Below are 13752 nucleotides of genomic sequence, written 5' to 3'. Positions count from 1 at the left end.
AACAAATAATTAAATTATACTCCCTCCGTTCACTTTTATTTGTTCAATATTCTAAAAATAGATTTTCACTTTTAGCATATCAAGAGAAGATAATTTCTTTTTTCCTGTTATGCCCACAGTATTAATTACTCATTTCAAATTATTTTCTCAAATTTTTTTAAAATATGTATCAATTAATATGTGTATCATGGTAAATTATACACCTCATTAGTTATTTCTTAAGGGGTGTGCAAAGTCCATAATGGACAAGTAAAAATGAACGGAGGGAGTATATTCTTTTTGTAGGGATTTATGACGCTCAGAGTCGTAAGAAATGTCCCTAAGTTATAATTTATTAAACATTTAAAACTTTAAGGGTGTATTGCACAATTTTATTAGTTCTTTTAAGCAAAGGCTATCGGTGTAAAAAAAAAAAAAAAAAAAACGTTTCAGAAAAAAAGACTTGGAAAGACACCAGTTGAAAGCGATAAATATGAATCTATTATCAGCTTTTAAAAAAATCCCTTATATTTAAATGTCTCTCTGCACTAACAAATTTAAAGCCCACGACAGGAATTCAATTTAGCTCCATTTACTTTTGTTGGTGCAAGAAAATTATTTAGAGAAATTGAATGATATACAATAGTCGAATGGAAGATTCAATCATATAAAAATTAATAGGGGTTACTTTGTTACACAAAATGGAAGGATAAAAGAATGAATTAATACATAAAGAGAAATGCAATCTATTATACATGAAAATATTGTGTTTTGCTCAAAATTTTAAAGAAAGGAGATTGTGTAATACTTAAAAGAAGAAATTACATGATGTGCTTTGCATTAGATGTCAAAACATTTTTTTAAAATAATTTAAAAAGAGTTCCATGTAAAAGAACAATTGAAAATGATGTGCAGTCCAAGTGGGCCATTAATTCTCCAAGCTGCCATTAAATGGAGGGCGAAGTGCTCCTATAGCCACTTTTAAGTCTGCTATTTAAAATATATTTATAATTTATAATATATTTAAAGATTAGCTAATTCATCCAAATTTTAGGACTAACAACAACAACAATCCACCAGTGAAATCCCACTAGTGGGGCCTGGGGAGGGTAGTGTGTACGAAGACCTTACCACTACCCCGAAGGAGTAGAGAGACTGTTTCCGAAAGACCCTCGGCTCAAGAGGACAAAAAGACAAAAGGAGACAAAATCAGTAACACCACAGAAATAGTAAGAAAAATAGGAACAACATAAAATCCAGAAGAAAGATACACAGCAAAAGCGAGATAGTATCCCTACCAAACTAATCCCACACAGTTATGACACAAGGCAAGACCCAACTACCTCCTAACCTACAACCCTAATACTCGACCTCCACATGTTCCTATCAAGTGCCATGTCCTCGGAAATCTGAAGGCTCGCCATATCCTGCCTGATCACCTCCCCCCAATACTTCTTATGCCGCCCTCTACCTCTTCTCGTGCCCTCCACAACCAGCCGTTCGCACCTCACCGGAGCATCTGAGCTTCTCCTCTTAACATGCCCGAACCATCTGAGCCGCGCTTCACGCATCTTGTCATCAATGGGGGCCACGCACACCTTCTCCCGAATATCATCATTCCTAATCTCATCCATCCTAGTATGCCCGCACATCCACCTCAACATCCTCATTTCAGCTACCTTCATCTTCTCGATATGTGACTTCTTAACATGCCAACACTCAGCCCCATACATCATGGCCGGTCTAACCACTGCTTTATAGAACTTACCTTGAGTATCAATGGCAATATCTTATCACACAATACTCCAGAAGCTAGCCTCCATTTCATCCATCCTACCTCAATGCGGTGTGTAATATCCTCGTCGATCTCCCCTCCCCCCTGGATAACCGACCCAAGGTACTTGAAGCTGCCTCTACTCGGGATGACTTGTGATTCAAGCGTCACATCCACGCCCACTTTCAGCGCTGAACTTACACTCCGGGTATTCCGTCTTCGTCCTACTAAGCTTGAAACCCTTAGATTCAAGAGCCTGTCTCCAAACCTCCAGCCTCTCGTTAACACCGGCTCCCGACTCATCAATCAGAACCATGTCATCGGCGAATAGCATGCACCATGGCACATCCTCTGGAATGTGGTGTGTTAACGCGTCTATCACCAGGGCGAATAAGGACGGACTGAGCGCAGAACCTTGGTGTAACCCCATAGCAACTGAATAATCCTCAGAGTCGCCTCCTATCGTCCTAACCCGAGTCTTTGCCCCATCATACATATCCTTAATCGCCATAATATAGGGAACCGACACGCCTTTTGCCTCCAAGCTTCTCCAGAGAACTTCTCTAGGAACCATGTCATATGCTTTCTCTGGGTCAATAAACACCATGTACATGTTTTTCTTCCTATCTCTGTACTGTTCAACCAACCTCCTAACAAGGTGTATAACTTCTGTAGTAGAGCGATCCGGCATGAACTTTGGGAGGCAAGGGAGGTAAAGGGAACAAGGGTGTTTATTGGTTGAGAATTGGGTCATGGAACGTAGGTACATTGACAGGTAAGTCTATAGAGTTGGCGAAGATCCTCCAGAAAAGGGGAGTCAATATAGCATGTGTTCAGGAGACAAGGTGGATAGGGTCGAGTGCGAGGGACACAGACGGGTATAAACTTTGGAACTCAGGAACCCAGAAGGGTAAGAATGGAGTGGGTATTTTGGTGGATAGGGATCTTAGAAAGTCTGTGGTTCAGGTTAGACGAGTGAATGATAGATTGATGAATATTAAGTTGGTGGTTGGACAGTGCACCCTAAACATCGTTAGCGCCTATATCCTAAATTTGAAAATTCAGAACTTCGTGTCCTGAATTTTTGAGCTACTATTGTCTTGAATTTCTGAACTACTAATTTAAAATTCAGGACATAAGATTTGAATTTCTGGCCACAATTTACGAACTTTAGGACACGATGTCATGAAGTTTTAACTTTGAGGTTTAAACTCTAGGACGTTGTGTCCTGAAGTTCAAGCAAAATAAGATAATCTTTATATACATTGTAAACAACATGCTTAAAAGTGACTACCTTGTGTCATTTCCACTTAAATGGACTATTATAGAAGACCAAAAATAGAAAGTTTTGTTTTCTCAATTTTTTCGGGCCATCATACAAAATTGGCTGGTAGGCATAATTAGATATATTAGCTAAAAAGTGTATGAAATATGTATATTGTAGGTATAGTTCAAGGCAGTACATCTATAAAATGTACACGATAGATTCGACAATATCCATCTAAAACCAATAAAGAAAGCACTATTATTTAAGCTGGAAAAAGAAATATTCTATAATTTATTGAACTTAAATATTTAAAAAAAAAAGTCAAAAGACTTTGATTTACTTGCTGCTTTTGGTGCGATTTTCTTTGTTTCCATTTTGTTATTCAAGATATAGTTATAAATTTCCACAATACATCCTTATTTTCTCATTTTAGAGCTCTTTTATTATGTTACAACGGCAAGTTATTTTTTTTAAAAAAAAGAAGGAAAGAAGGGCTTTTTTCACTTTTAGTCCGCGCCGAAAACTATTTATATTTGGTTGTCGAAAAATTATATAAAATGTGAATAACTTTTGTATAGAACATACAGAATATATATATATATATATATATATATATATATATATATATATATATTTCGAGTATTATTTTGAGAGTGGCAACATAATGTCATTTCTCCAAAAAAGAATTTGTTTAACTGATTTTTGCCCACTTTTGCAACAGAAGAGGAAAGGGTTTGATTAACATTTCTGATCGTGCTGTTTGGTCTGACCCAATATTAGTTCTTTGCTTTTTTGTTGTTTAGTCAATTTCTAGCCCAACTTTATTTGAAGTGTCCGCATATCCACTCTTGAAATTTCAAGTGGTACCGGTCCATGAATCCAAGGTATAAAAAGGGGTGAAATCCAAAAATAGCCAGATTTATAAGTGGTGATTGAAAAATAGTCACAGTTTTAAAAGTAATTAAAATTTAGCCACTTTTTACATAAAGAAAATCTAAACAAAAATAGTGTTCAAAATCCGAAAAATATTCCAGCATACTATATACTGTAGTTCTAGTATAATATATTGGACTTCCACTATAATATACTGGTGTTCCAGTATAACATACTGAACTTCCAGTATAATTTACTGGTCCAGCATAATATGCTGGAAGTTCATACACAGGTGCTCCAATCTCCAGTATATTATGTTGGAACTTTTCGTGTGCTGGAGTTCCAGCATAATATGCTGGAAGTTCATACAGAGGTGCACCAATCTCCAGTATATTATGCTGGAACTTTTCGTTTTGCAACAAAATAGTGGCTATTTTTCAATGACTTTGCAAACGCTGGCTATTTTTTAGTGACCAGTCCGAAAACTGGCTAGCCCGTGCTATTTTGACTATAAAAAGGGCTAATGTGGGCTTTTGAACGTTATTATGGCTAGTCTCTTAGAACGTGAAAATAGCACGAGCTAGCCAGTTTTCAGATTAATAATCGAAAAATAACCAGCATTTGCAAAGTCCTTGAAAAATAATCATTGTTTTGCTGAAACACGAAAAGTTCCAGCATAATATGTGGGATTATGTAACTCCTGCGTATAAACTTCCAGCATATTATGTTGGAACTCCAGCACACGAAAAATTCCAACATAATATGCGGGATTATGGAGCTCCTGCATATGAACAATATGTTGGAACTCCAGCACATTATTAAATTCGAGGACATTATGCTGGAACCTCATATGTAAGAAATTCGAACTCCTACATAATATGCTGGAATATTTCCGAATTTTTAAGGATATTTTTGTTCAAATTTTATCTTTACATGAAAAGTTACTAAATCTCGATTATTTTTGAAACTGTGGCTATTTCTCAATTACCGATTATAAATATGGTTATTTTTTTATTACCCCCCCCCCCTCTTAGAACCCATTCATTAGTAACGTGGGCTAGCCACTTTTCAGCCTCTGTTAATGAAAAATAATTATTGTCATAATATTTTAAATTTTACAGGTAAAACGTACATTGGCTATTTTTTAATTATAAAGGATGAAAAATGGCTATTTGTGAGTTTTATCTAGTACTTTTAGGGTTAGGGTTATGAAAAGGTGTTGTTTTTGTAGATGGTGCCAACATAGTACCCCTAATTATGAATATTTATGAAATTTCTAGATATATATTCAAAATATTTTTAGCTGAAACCTTGTTATTAGTGGTTTAACATTTAGCATAGTTTTTAGTTATATATATTAACAGTGTAAGTATTTTTATACGCTATTAATATATTTTAACCTATTATAACAGATTACTTACATTTTTATCAGAATTCCTATTATACTTTATTATAAAATTTACTTATAATCATTTCATACAAATATAATTGCTTAAATATTTATTAGATTATCAGTGGATCAATGTTATATTCTTTTAGCATAATTGATAGGAGTGCAGGGAGAATCTAACTAAATGACATTGTTATTCTGAACTTCTATATAGCAGAGATAATTTATTATTATTCTCTTTTAACTTTTAGCAGGAAGTTACTATTTCTCTTTTTTTCGAATAAAAGAAACAAAAGAAGAGAATACTTGAAAATGATCTAATTACTTTTTGGAAAAATTAGCTTGGTTTGCCTTTTCGGGACGTCCCTGCATTTGTTCTGAAATACTCTTTCATTTCTTTCGATCCACACACCATATAGTATAGCAGCAAACCCAGCTTTAAGTAGCTTGCCTCGTGCACTTTTACTTTTTGAGTTTTGCAACACCCAATGTCATTCCTATTCCCAACTAAGTATGATTCTTCTCCATTTCATCCACTCCAAAATTTTCTGCCAAGCACCTCTTACATAAGAGCACTGAAAGAATAAGTGGTTAGCAGATTCATCAACTACATTACATGAGACACATGTTGCATCCGCATTCATACCCCAGCCCAACATCACTTCCTTTGTTCTCAATCTACCATGTAGTGCAATCCACTGAATGAATAGTTGTTTGGGACATGAGACATTATGATAGATCAGGTTTCTCCATGGCACAGTACTAGCATCACCTCTTAAGCATCTATACATAGCATAAATTTGGAATTTGCCTTTGTGGACAATCTGATTATGAACATTCATGTCAAGCATGTGCTTTCTCATATTAAAGATTTTCCCAACCATCCAAGATGCAATTTTTGGACTTTCCATTAGGTTAACATCCTGTTTCTTTATATAACATGTGTGGATCCAGGCAATCCACAACTTCTTCTTTTTACGGATAAGTTCCCAAAACAACTTACATAGATCAGCTTAGTTCCAGAGGCTCATATTCAATAAATTGAGGCCACCTACACTCCTAGGCAAGCAGATTTTTTTCCCATGCCACCAATGCCCTTTTAGAGATGCTAGCCTCGCCAGTCCACATATAGCTTCTGCGTATAGCCTCAACAAGCTTAATTATCTTTTGAGGGAGTAAGAATAGTTGTGTCCAATAAGCTTGAACACCAAACAATACCGCCCTTATGAGCTGGAGTCTACCAGCATAAGATAAACTTCTAGCCATCCATGTACTGATTCTTGCAGTGATTTTCTAAACCAAGGGCTTACATTGGGAAATGGTAAGCTTCTTTGTAGACAATGGTACACCAAGATATTTGAAAGGGAGCTCTCCTAACTCATATCCCAGAAGATGCACAATAGCTTGTTTGGTAGCTTCATCCACCCCTCCAAAGTATACTTGGCTATTTGACATGTTAGCCTTTAATCCTGAAGTTGCTGAGAAGATATTAAATTTTTCCCTAAGAAGTTGAACATAAAGCACATCCCCTCGAGCAAATAATAGGAGATCATCCACAAAGCATAGGTGTGTAATCTTCAGCTTTCCACATCTAGGATGAAAATTAAAATCAGGATTTTCTGCCAATGTCGCCAAACATCTGTTCAAATATTCCATTAAGAGGACAACTATATAAGGGGACATAGGATCCCCTTGTTTTAGTCCCCTCTTATCCTGCATAGTCTCTGTCAAGTGTCCATTAATCAAGAAAGTATAGCTAATTGTAGTAATACAGGTCGTGATCCATGATATCATTATACTGGAAAATCAAAGTTCTATAAGTATGTGTCTAATGAAGTGCCACTCTACCGAATCATATGCTTTTTGTAAATTCACCTTGATCATACATCTAGGGGACAAGTGTTTTCTGGTATAACCCTTGACCATCTCATGGCTTAATATAATGTTATCAGCTATCAACCTTCCTGAGATAAAAGCTGACTGGCTAGGTCCTACCAGTACATCAATCACATTTTTCAATCTCTTAGTAATCACCTTGGATATGATTTTATACAATATGGAACAACATGCAATTGGTCTGAGGTCTCTCACTGTTTCAGGGTGAGATTTTTTTAGGATCAAGGTTACCACTGTATTGTTTATGGCCCTCAGCTTCCTATTCCCCTGAAAGTATTCCTGTATTGCCAGACAAATATCATCCCATATGATGTTTCAAGTTGTCTTGAAGAAACAAGCATTGAAGCCATCTATTCCAGGGGCCTTGTTATCCTCTATTTCGAATAGAGCCTCTTTAATCTCAGTATCTGTGATCTCTCTGGTCAAAATTTCTTGTGGTGATTTTGATAAGCTTGTACCCTTTCTCATGATATTCAGATCCACACCAGGGATGGACTCAGCAGCTCAACCCAAGAGGTTGTTGTAGAACTGTAGGAAAGCTCTTTCAATATCCTTATGTTGTCGAAGTAGGTTTCCATTTTCTACATTGTTAACACTTGCCCCAACCTTCATACAAGAGAAAAACTATTTATTATTGCCATCACCTTCAGCTATCCAGTGAGCCTTGGATTTCTGTTTTAGTATTTTCTCCTGAAGTGCTAGCCATTTATTCAGATCTCACAATATAGACTTTTCCAGCTCCAAAAGAGTATTGTCAATTTGCACGGGTTAGGAAGGACAGGATGTGCTGCAATTTATCTCTAGTTTTTTTTACTCTGTTATATATACTACCCATCTCCCCATGCATTAGGGGTGGGCATAAAATCCGAAAAACCGAATTCCGAACCGGACCGAATTATTTCGGTATTTCGGTTTCGATTTTTTTCGGTATTTCGGTCTAATTCGGTACTAAATTTTCGGTAGTTCGGTATTTCGGTTCGGTACTCGGTTTTAGAAATCTGAAATTTCGGTATTTCGGTATAACCGAAATACCGAATTTTAAATAGGCCAATTCCCATCCCCAGCCCAACGCCCAAGCCCACCCACCCTTCTTTATTTTATTTCTAGCCCAGGCCCAAGCCCACCCATTATATTTAGTAGCTGGTCAGGTTAATAGTTACTACTCTTACTAGTTAGAGTTAGGGTTTTTGTATAGAGTATAGAGAGTAGAGCTGTAGAGACGATAATTTCAAGCTCAGAGAGAGAAAGTGGACGATAATTCGCCCAAGCTCAGCAGCTCCGACTACGATTTGGCGTCGGCGATTTGGATTTTGGGGGATTTCCGACTTCGCACTTCGCAGCTCCGACTCCTCACTCCCCAGTCTTCAATTTTCAAAGGTATGTTTCTACTTTCTAGCGATACCAAATTAGGTTTAGGACTGTGAAATCATTTGTGTTGAGAATGTTTGTAAATGCTTTAGGATTATCGAAGCCACAGAAGCAGTACTATTTAATCTGCTCAAAAGCAATTTTTGGTTCTCTTCATACCTCCTAATTTTGCACAGAAGCAGTACTTTTTCTTGGTTCTCTTCATACCTCCTAATTTTGCAATGACATTGTTGTTGTGAGTACTCAGAACTCAGAATATTTTGTTATACCCACATAATAACAAAACTCAGACAAAATTTGGCTCTTTTGCTTCTTTAAACAACAAATTTGAATAATTTCAGGTTACGAAGTTATTCTACTTCCAATTATTTAGAGCTCTCAACTTCAAGCTGGAGTAACTCGCAGCAGCGAAAATGATTGCAAAAAGCAACTATTTCTAAATAATAAAATAACCACTATGGAAAGTTCCCCCTGTGCATTGTGTCAAGGCTCCCGCCCCAATGTTCCTTGTAAATGTTACAAATATGGTTTTCTTCTTTCAAATGTCAGATTAAAATAAACTTTTATGAATATGGAACGTATAGTACAAGTATGCTGTCTTTTCTTATGATATTGTATGTCTTCCTTGTACATAAAACTTTCAATAAACTTTCTCCAGATCTTCTTTTTTCCCCAATTGTTTGATGATAAAACAGTTAGTTACAAAAGCTTTTAGATTATGCCCAAAAGTCTAGTGTAGGTTAACCTGTTTACACATGCAACACACACACAGAGACCTCAAGAAGTGTCATTATTGTCATGTCTATTTCCCTAGTTTAGCAGTACTCAGAACAGAATGTTTGGCTTTCTTGTTAAATCTGCTCCCCTATGATTGTACCCCATGATTGTTAATTTGTGTTTATATTTGTTTAATTTTGTATAGATGGCAGATACAAGTAGAGTAAGTGATGCTGGTTCAAGTGAAAGTTTACCTATTACGGTAGATAGTAACACCAACACATTGATACCCAAGATTCCAGAAAAAGGAAAGCCATGCAACCTAGGTCTGACGTTTGGAAACCATTTTGACAAATTTGAGGTTAATGGGGTTGGAAAGCACGATGTCGATATTTAAACAAGCCTATGCCGGCTAATTCATCTAGGAATGAAACAACAGATTGAAGAATCATTTGCTTAGATGCAAAGAATAACCCACTTAACATTGATAAGATAAATAGTCAAACAAAGATAAATTTTCAATCTTGGCAAAATGACGAAGGATCAATTTGGAAAATTTGAACCAGAAGTTGTTAGGAGGGCCTTAATTGAGATGATAGTTATTGATGAACTACCATTTAGCTTTGTAGAAAATGAAGGCTTTATGAAGTTTATGAGAAAAACTCAACCATTATTTCGTTTTCCTTCTCGTAGAACAATAACAAGGGATGTTATGAAGTTTACAGTGAAATGAAGCAAATCTAAGAAAGTCTTTTAGAGAAGCACAACCAAAAATTTGCCTCACAACAGACACATGGACTTCACTACAAAAGAATAAATTATATGTGTTTGACAGCCCACTTCATTGATAAGGATTGGAAGTTGCATAAAGAATACTAGATTTTTTCCCTATTACTAGTCATAAGGGTGAAGAGATGGCGTAAAGTTATTAGGGATTGTTTGCTTGAATGGAAATTAGACAAAGTTTTCACTATTACCGTGGAACAATGCTTCTTCAAATGATGTCACAGTTAAAGAATTGTCTAAACAGTTAGATATGTAGAAAACTAATATGATGAGTTGGTAAGCATCTTCATGTGAGATGCATGCTCATATACTAAATCTAATTGTGCAAGATGGTTTTAAAAGAACTTGATGCTTCTGTGACACGTGTTGTAAATGTTGTGAGGTATGTGAGATCTTCGCCTGCAAGGACCTTAAAGTTTAAACAGTGTTATGCACAAGTAAAGGTAGAATGTACCAAAACATTGTGTTTGGATGTTCCTACTAGGTGGAATTCCACCTATTTGATGTTGGACACGGCACAAAATTTGAAATGGCCTTTTGACAAGTTTCATCTTTTTGATGATGGATTTTCTGCTTATCAATGTTTCTCATGTTTGTGAGATGGTAGTAGTGTAGGTCCCTCTTGATTTTGATGATTGGTGAATGTGAGGAATGTGAAGAGTTCCTTGCAAGATTCTACGAAGCATAACTAAAAAACAGTTCAGGCTTCACGTTTATGCTCACTTGTAATTCTCATTTTGAGGATGTACTGAAACTTTAATTGTCATTCTGAAAATGGTTTAGCTAGTGAGGTATTGCCATTTGGAAAAAAAATGGCTGACGAATGCCAAGAAAAGTTCAAGAATATTCGGGGTGAGCCTGAAAAGTGAATAAAATGATTTTTATTGCTTCTGTGTTGGATCCACGTAACAAATTTGAATATGTTGAGGGAGCACTTGAAGAACTTTTTGGGGAGGAAAAAGGAAAGAAAATAAATGCTGAGGTGTATGCTTATATGAATTCTTTGTTTGGAGAGTATCTAAAAAAATATTCAACTGGATCTTGTCCTCAATCTCCATCTAGATCTACTTCATCTAGCAACACATCTAACACATCTAGTGGGAGTGTTATAAGTGCATCAAAAATAAGGACTAAGCTTAGCTTGAAGAAACAAAAGGAAGACAATGGGGGTGGGGGTGCTAAATCGGAGTTGGATAAATACATTAGTGAAGAACAAGAACCTTTTAGTGAAGACTTTGATATCTTGAGTTGGTGGAAAACACATGCTCCTAGATTTCCTATTCTTTCGGAGTTGGCTCGTGATGTGTTGGCCATTCCAATTTCTAGTGTGGCGTCGGAATGCGCATTTAGCACCGGTGGCCGTATTCTTGATTCATTTAGGAGTTCATTGACTCCTAAATGTGTGGAAGCTCTTATTTGTGTTCAAGATTGGCTTAGAGAAGAGAACAATCCTATTAGTGTTGAAGAAGACTTGAAGTATCTTGAGGAACTCGAGCTCGGTAAGCTTTAATATTTTGCGTGTATTTTAGTTCAAAATAATATATCATGCTTTTTCATTTGTATGATATATTTGGTCGAATTATCTATAGATATGGAAAATAATGGAAGCACTACTAGCATTGTTTGATGTATAGTTGCAACTTGCATCTTGAGTGGTAAGTTTAATACTCATTTTGTTTGGTGATATACTTAATACTTTTGTAGTTTTGTTTTTTTATCATCAAAATATTATATTCTAACTTATGATTTATATATTTTTAGGTTCAAGCATTGTGGTCAAGTCTATAATGTGTAGTTGCGTACAGATGCAATCTGGAGTTGGGCAGAATTTGGCAAACTTTGGAGTTGTGTACAGTGCATTGGCATTTTTGTTCACTGTAATTTGCACTGCACTGGTGTTTAGCAATGACTGTTGACTGTTCACTGTAATTTGCACTGCACTGGTGTTTAGCATTTAGCAATGACTGTTTTTGGAGTTGGGCAATGACTGTTTTTGTTCACTGTAATTTGCACTGCACTGGTGTTTAGCAATGACTGTTTGCATCTGGTGTTTACTTTAGTATGTATTGTTTCAACTTTCAATTTCAAACGTTGCTGCAACGTTAGGACTGTTACTGTTAGGACTGTTAGGACTGTTAGGACTTAGACTGTTATCGAAGCCACATAGCACTGTGTAACTTACAATTGTTTGTGGTGTTTACAATTGTTTCAACAATTGTGCATGTGCACTGTTAGGACTTAGGCGTTAGCTAGCATTGATTATTTAGCGATTATTAAACCGAAACCGTACCGAACCAAAATAAGAAAAACCGAACCGTACCGAAATATTTTGGTATGGTATTTGGTATACACAATTGATAAACTGAATACCGAATTACCGAACCGAAATTATTAAATACCGAACCGAAGTACCGAATGCCCACCCCTACCATGCATCAACTGCTTCAGAGGCTCCTTGCAAAGTTTTAGCTTCTGCCACACCTGATACATATAGGACCCCCGAATAGTCTAACTCCATACTGAGGCTACTTCTGGTAGAAACTTGTCATGATCAGCTAATATATTGGTAAATCCGAATGGCTTCCTACCTTAGGGCTTATTAGTTGTGAATTCTATATGTATGGGTAGGGGTGGGCATAAAATCCGAAAAACCGAATTCCGAACCGGACCAAATTATTTCGGTATTTCGGTTTCGGTTTTTTTCGGTATTTCGGTCTAATTCGGTACTAAATTTTCGGTAGTTCGGTATTTCGGTTCGGTACTCGGTTTTAGAAATCTGAAATTTCGGTATTTCGGTATAACCGAAATACCGAATTTTAAATAGGCCAATTCCCATCCCCAGCCCAACGCCCAAGCCCACCCACCCTTCTTTATTTTATTTCTAGCCCAGGCCCAAGCCCACCCATTATATTTAGTAGCTGGTCAGGTTAATAGTTACTACTCTTACTAGTTAGAGTTAGGGTTTTTGTATAGAGTATAGAGAGTAGAGCTGTAGAGACGATAATTTCAAGCTCAGAGAGAGAAAGTGGACGATAATTCGCCCAAGCTCAGCAGCTCCGACTACGATTTGGCGTCGGCGATTTGGATTTTGGGGGATTTCCGACTTCGCACTTCGCAGCTCCGACTCCTCACTCCCCAGTCTTCAATTTTCAAAGGTATGTTTCTACTTTCTAGCGATACCAAATTAGGTTTAGGACTGTGAAATCATTTGTGTTGAGAATGTTTGTAAATGCTTTAGGATTATCGAAGCCACAGAAGCAGTACTATTTAATCTGCTCAAAAGCAATTTTTGGTTCTCTTCATACCTCCTAATTTTGCACAGAAGCAGTACTTTTTCTTGGTTCTCTTCATACCTCCTAATTTTGCAATGACATTGTTGTTGTGAGTACTCAGAACTCAGAATATTTTGTTATACCCACATAATAACAAAACTCAGACAAAATTTGGCTCTTTTGCTTATTTAAACAACAAATATGGATAATTTCAGGTTACGAAGTTATTCTACTTCCAATTATTTAGAGCTCTCAACTTCAAGCTGGAGTAACTCGCAGCAGCGAAAATGATTGCAAAAAGCAACTATTTCTAAATAATAAAATAACCACTATGGAAAGTTCCCCCTGTGCATTGTGTCAAGGCTCCCGCCCCAATGTTCCTTGTAAATGTTACAAATATGGTTTTCTTCTTTCAAATGTCAGATTAAAA

Source organism: Nicotiana attenuata, unplaced genomic scaffold (assembly GCF_001879085.1).
Source record: "Nicotiana attenuata strain UT unplaced genomic scaffold, NIATTr2, whole genome shotgun sequence".
In the NCBI taxonomy this organism is placed as follows: domain Eukaryota; kingdom Viridiplantae; phylum Streptophyta; class Magnoliopsida; order Solanales; family Solanaceae; genus Nicotiana; species Nicotiana attenuata.
This window is presented reverse-complemented; position numbering follows the sequence as displayed.